The sequence below is a fragment of the Cervus elaphus genome, chromosome 11 (genome assembly GCF_910594005.1).
Source record: "Cervus elaphus chromosome 11, mCerEla1.1, whole genome shotgun sequence".
NCBI classification, from domain to species: domain Eukaryota; kingdom Metazoa; phylum Chordata; class Mammalia; order Artiodactyla; family Cervidae; genus Cervus; species Cervus elaphus.
The window spans coordinates 92,890,592-92,897,243 of record NC_057825.1 but is presented as its reverse complement, the minus strand read 5'-3'; positions in this window follow the sequence as shown (position 1 = coordinate 92,897,243).

Below are 6,652 nucleotides of genomic sequence, written 5' to 3'. Positions count from 1 at the left end.
GTGAAAAAGTTGGCTTAAAGCTCAACATTCAGAAAACTAAGATCATGGCATCCAGTCCCATCACTTCATGGCAAATAGATGGAGAAACAGTGGAAACAGGGGCTGACTTTATTTTTCTGGGCTCCAAAATCACTGCAGATGGTGATTGCAGCCATGAAATTAAAAGACACTTACTCCTTGGATGGAAAGTAATGACCAACCTAGTTCAGTTCAGTTCAGTTCAGCCACTCAGTCGGGTCCGACTCTTTGCGATCCCATGAACCACACCACACCGGGAATCCCTGTCCATCCCCAACTCCCGGAGTATCCTCAAACTCATGCCCATCAAGTCGGTGATGCCATCCAACCATCTCATCCTCTGTCGTCCCCTTCTCCTGCCTTCAATCTTTCCCAACATCAGGATCTTTTCAAATGAGTCAGCTCTTCTCATGAGGTGGTCAAAGTATTGGAGATTCAGTTTGAATATCAGTCCTTCCAATGAACACCCAGGACCAATTTCCCTTAGGATGGACTAGTTGTATCTTCTTACAGTCCAAGGGACTCTCAAGCATCTTCTCCAACACCACAGTTCAAAAGCATCAATTCTTCTGTGCTCAGCCCTCTTTATAGTCCAACTCTCACATCCATACATGACCACTGGAAAAACCATACCTTTGACTAGATGGACCTTTGTTGGCAAAGTAATGTCTCTGCTTTTTAATATACTGTCTAGGTTGGTCATAACTTTCCTTCCAAGAAGTAAGCGTCTTTTAACTTCAAGGCAGCAATCACCATCTCCAGTGATTTTGGAGCCTCAAAAAATAAAGTCAGGTACTGTTTCCACTGTTTCCACATCCATTTCCCATGAAGTGATGGGACCAGATGCAATGATCTTAGTTTTCTGAATGTTGAGCTTTAAGCCAACTTTTTCACTCTCCTCTTTCACTTTCATCAAGAGTCTCTTTAGTTCCTCTTCACTTTTTACCATAAGGATGGTGTCATCTGCATATCTGAGGTTATTGATATTTCTCCTGGCAATCTTGATTCCAGCTTCTGCTTCTTCCAGCCCAGCATTTCTCATGATGTACTCTGCATATAAGTTAAATAAGCAGGGTGACAATATACAGCCTTGATGTACTCCTTTTCCTATTTGGAACCAGTCTGTTGTTCCATGTCCAGTTCTAACTATTGCTTCCTGACCTGCATACAGATTTCTCAAGAGCCAGGTCAGGTGGTCTGGTATTCCCTTTTCTTTCAGAATTTTCCATAGTTTATTGTGATCCACACAGTCAAAGGCTTTGGCATAGTCAATAAAGCAGAAATAGATGTTTTTCTGGAACTCTCTTGCTTTGTCGATGATCCAGCGGATGTTGGCAATTTGATCTCTGGTTCCTCTGCCTTTTCTAAAAGCAGCTTGAACATCTGGAAGTTCACGGTTCACATATTGCTGAAGCCTGGGTTGAAGAATTTTGAGCATTACTTTACTAGTTGCCGGGAGCCAGCACACGAGATCCCACCCATGACAAGGTCATGAGGAGAAGGCCTGACAAGCAAGGCAGATCAGGACTTCAGGAATTTAGAAAGGCTGCCCCGGCGCTCACCTTAAAGATGATCTCTGTCTTTCTGATGCTTGCTATATTAGACTACTCCCTAATTTCTGTGACACAGATAGAAGGCCTTCCCCGATTTCTCTCCAAACAGAATCAACTTAGAACTTTAATCAACATGTCCCCCGGATGGTGGTATCCTATAATATTATCCAGGATGAAAGGAGTGTTTCAATTTAGACCCCTTTGCTGGCATTCTAGCCTGCTTGGCAAATGCATATTAATGTAACACAAAAATATTATTTTTAAAGTGGTTAGAATTGTTCATTTTAACCAGGAATGCTAAACAGGGGCTGCCTCACTGGAGCTGCAGAGTCTTTGTGTTGTAAACCTTTTAGATAAATTCAACTAATAACTTCTGCAAAAGGACTAACCTTTGTGTTCATTAAAGAATAGATTACAGGAAAACAGCTTTGCATTCACCTAGGTCATAAAATGTCAATAGGCCCCGAGGCCAGAAGATAATGTATAAGACACTCACAAAGAAGTTACTGGAAACACCCTGGTTTCCTGAGGGACAAGATGATGTAATGTTAAACTTTCTTCCCCTAAAAATGTACTAACTTAGAATATAAAAGCTACAGTAAAAAATAAAGATTTGCCAGACTCTGCCAGACCCTGCAAACACCCCTGTCTGGTCATTCTCTCTCTTTCTCTCTCTTTCCCTCGCAGACTTGGCCCTATCAAGGCTGGTCTCATGTCTCTCTCTCGCCAACGCCGTTCATCCTGAGGGTACCCCTGGATCCTGCTGAGGCTGGACCCCGGCAACTAGTGTGTGAGATGAGTGCAACCTAGACAGCCTATTAAAAAGCACAGATGTTATTTTGCCAACAAAGGTCCATCTAGTCAAAGGCATGGTTTTCCCAGTGGTCATGTATGGATGTGAGTGTTGGACTATAAAGAAAGCTGAGCACAGAAGAATTGATGCTTTTGAACTGTGGTGTTGGAGAAGACTCTTGAGAGTCCCTTGGACTGCAAGGAGATCCAACCAGTCCATCCTAAAGGAGATCAGTCCTGAGTATTCATTGGAAGGTTGATTTTGAAGCTGAAACTCCAATATTTTGGCCACCTGATGCGAACAGCTGACTCGTTAGAAAAGACCCTGATGCTGGGAAGGACTCAGGCAGGAGAAGAAACGATGTTGAGATGGTTGGATAGCTTCACCAACTCAGTGGACATGAGTTTGGGTAAACTCCGGGAGTTGGTGATGGACAGGGAGGCCTGGTATGCTGCAGTCTCTGGGGTCACAAAGAGTCGGACATGACTGAGCGACTGAACTGGACTGAACTGACTGAACTGTGTTAATCGCTCGGTCCTGTCCAACTCTTTGCAACCCCACGGACTGTAGCCCACCAGGCTGCTCTGTCCATGGAATTCTCCAGGCAAATATACTGGAATGGATTGCCATTCCCTTCTCCAGAAGATCTTTGCCACCCAGGGATCGAACCCTGGTCTGCTACATCACAGGCAGATTCTTTAACGTTTGAGCTATAGGGAAGTCTTATATATGACTATCATATATATGATAAATATACATATACACACACATACATATGTACATATATATATTTTTTAAACTTATGAATTTTTGCTTAGCTAAAAACTATGACATTTTGGTTCCACTTGTTTGATTAAGCAGAATAGAATACTAGATTTCTAATTCATATTCACTCAAAACTTTGATATAGTTCCATTTTTTTCTGGCATCTAGTATAACTGTTAAAAGTCTCGAAAGCTTATTATCTTAGTGCTTTTTTTTTTAATCTTAGTGCTTTTATAAAAAAATTTTTGAAAGAGTCTTGAAGCTTCTAATCCAATTCTGAGACTATAAAGAAATGTTACATTGTAAAAAAACAAAGCAGGAAACCTGGAAAATGGAAATAAAGGATAAGCAACAACAACAAACCCAGGAAATTAATATGTGCTACAGTATCATTAACTAAAGTAAGATTTTGCTCAAATTTCACAAAAATTTATGCTAGTGTATATTATTTGTTTTCATACCTTAGTCAATATTCTACTTTCTATTTAGTTGCACTGAGCAGCTTCAGCTGCATGCAACAAATTCTGATAAATACATTTTTCTTTTTTTTTTTGTTACAAATATTTTCTAATTCTCTTTGCTATGGCTTCTTAGATACACCCATTAAAGTGGACATTTCACTTTCAAATATATGGTTTTTTTTAAAGTAACCTTGATATTAATTTCTCATTTAATTACGTTCTTCTCTGCAATCACCCTCTGTGTTTTTTCCAGTTTTTTAACTTTATTGAGACTTTCAGTGGTTAAATCAAAGATCTCTTTTGGCAAATGTCACATTGCACTTGAAAATATGTGGAATATTGTCAATTATCTTTTGATAATGATTTCTAACATAATTCCATAGTGATGAGAGAATAGGCTCTTTTGATTTCAGTACCTTTAGACCATGAAATTTTTGCATCTCACTTTATGTCCCTGGATATGTTCCAGTGTCTCCTGGTTTATAGTCTATAGGGACTTGAATAGAATTTGTATCCTGCTGTTGTATGAAAATAAATAAATCTTAATTATGTTGAATTGGTTCATAGTGCTTTTCAGATCTACTGTATCCTTCTACTTTTCTATTTATTCTATTAATTTTTGAGAGTTTGGTATTAAAACTCCAACTAAAAATCTTAATTTGTCCACTTAAAAAATAATTGTAATATATAGGAGAACTTAAGAGTCCTTTGGACTGCAAGGAGATCATACCAGTCAATCCTAAAGGAAATCAACCCTGAGTATTCATTGGAAGAACTGTTGTTGAAGCTCCAATACTTTGGACAGCTGATGAGAATAGCTGACTCATTGGAAAAGACCCTGATGCTGGCAAAGATTGAAGGCAAAAGAAGGGGGTGGCAGAGGATGAGATGGTTAGATTAGCATCACCAATCAATGGACATGAATTTGAGCAAACTCCAGGAGATGGTGAAAGACAGGTGAGCCTGGCACACTGCAGTCCATGGGTTGCAAAGAGTTAGACAAGATTTAGCAACTTAACAACAACATAGTAGAACTACATGTAACTTTGTTCTGTGTTTTCCAAGTCTCCTATAAATGTGTTGTCATACTTTCATAATTAAAAAATAAAAAATAGCTAAAATGAAACAGGGTTGTGCTTTAGGGTATATGGATGGGGCAACAACAAAAACTCACATGATAGAAAATGTCAACACTTAGATTAAAATAGTCATATGATTTAATTGCTGCAAGAAACAATTAAAGATTTGATTCATATATCTCATTTATCAGTCAGTTCAGTTCAGTCACTCAGTCGTGTCCGACTCTTTGCAACCCCATGAACCGCAGCACGTCAGGCCTCCCTGTCTATAACCAACTCCCAGGGTTTACTCAAACTCATGTCCATCGAGTCAGTGATGCCATCCAGCCATCTCATCCTCTGCTGTCCGCTTCTCCTCCTGCCCCCAATCCCTCCCAGCATCAGGGTCTTTTCCAATGAGTCAACTCTTCACATGAGGTGGCCAAAGTATTGGAGTTTCAGCTTCAGCATCAGTCCTTCCAATGAACACCCAGGACTGACCTCCTTTAGGATGGACTGGTTGGATCTCCTTGCAGTCCAAGGGACTCTCAAGAGTCTTCTCCAACACCACAGTTCAAAGCATCAATTCTTCTGAGCTCAGCTTTCTTCACAGTCCAACTCTCACATCCATACATGACCACTGGAAAAACCATAGCCTTGACTAGATGGACCTTTGTTGGCAAAGTAATGTCTCTGCTTTTTAATATGTTATCTAGGTTGGTCATAACTTTCCTTCCAAGGAGTAAGTGTCTTTTAATTTCATGGCTGCAATCACCATCTGCAGTGATTTTGGAGCCCAGAAAAATAAAGTCTGACACTGCTTCCACTGTTTCCAAATCTATTTCCCATGAAATGATGGGACTGGATGCCATGATCTTAGTTTTCTGAATGTTGAGCTTTAAGCCAACTTTTTCACTCTCCTCTTTCACTTTCATCAAGAGGTTTTTTTAGTTCCTCTTCACTTTCTGCCGTAAGGGTGGTGTTATCTGCATATCTGAGGTTATTGATATTTCTCCTGGCAATCTTGATTCTAGCTTGTGCTTCTTCCAGCCCAACGTTTCTCATGATGCACTCTGCATATATGTTAAATAAGCAGCGTGACAATATACAGCTTTGATGTACTCCTTTTCCTATTTGGAACCAGTCTATTGTTCCATGTCCAGTTCTAACTGTTGCTTCCTGACCTGCATACAGGTTTCTCAAGAGGTGGCTCAGGTAGTCTGGTATTCCCTTCTCTTTCAGAATTTTCCATAGTTTATTGTGATCCACACAGTCAAAGGCTTTGGCATAGTCAATAAAGCAGAAATAGATGTTTTCCTGGAACTCTCTTGCTTTTTTGATGATCTAGCAGATGTTGGCAATTTGATCTCTGGTTCCTCTACCTTTTCTAGAAGCAGCTTGAACATCTGGAAGTTCACGGTTCACATATTGCTGAAGCCTGGCTTGGAGAATTTTGAGCATTACTTTAATAGTGTGTGAGATGAGTGCAGTTGTGTGGTAGTTTGAGCATTCTTTGGCATTGCCTTTCTTTGGGATTGGAATGAAAACTGCCTTTTTCCAGTCCTGTGGCCACTGCTGAGTTTTCCAAATTTGCTGGCATATTGAGTGCAGCACTTTCACAACATCACCTTTTAGGATTTGAAATAGCTCAACTGGAATTCCATCACCTCCACTAGCTTTGTTCAGAGTGATGCTTTCTAAGGCCCACTTGACTTCACCTTTCAGGATGTCTGGCTCTAGGTGAGTGATCACACCATTGTGATTATCTGGGTCATGAAGATCTTTTTTGTACAGTTCTTCTGTGTATTCTTGCCACCTCTTCTTAATATCTTCTGCTTCTGTTAGGTCCATACCATTTCTGTCCTTAATCGAGCCCATCTTTGCATGAAACATCCAAGGTCAGGGGCAGTGGCCAAGAAGAGCTATCCCACGCCTGAGGCCAGGGGCAGTGGCCGAGAGGAGCTACCCCACACCCAAGGTCAGGAGGGGCAGCTGTGAGGAGAT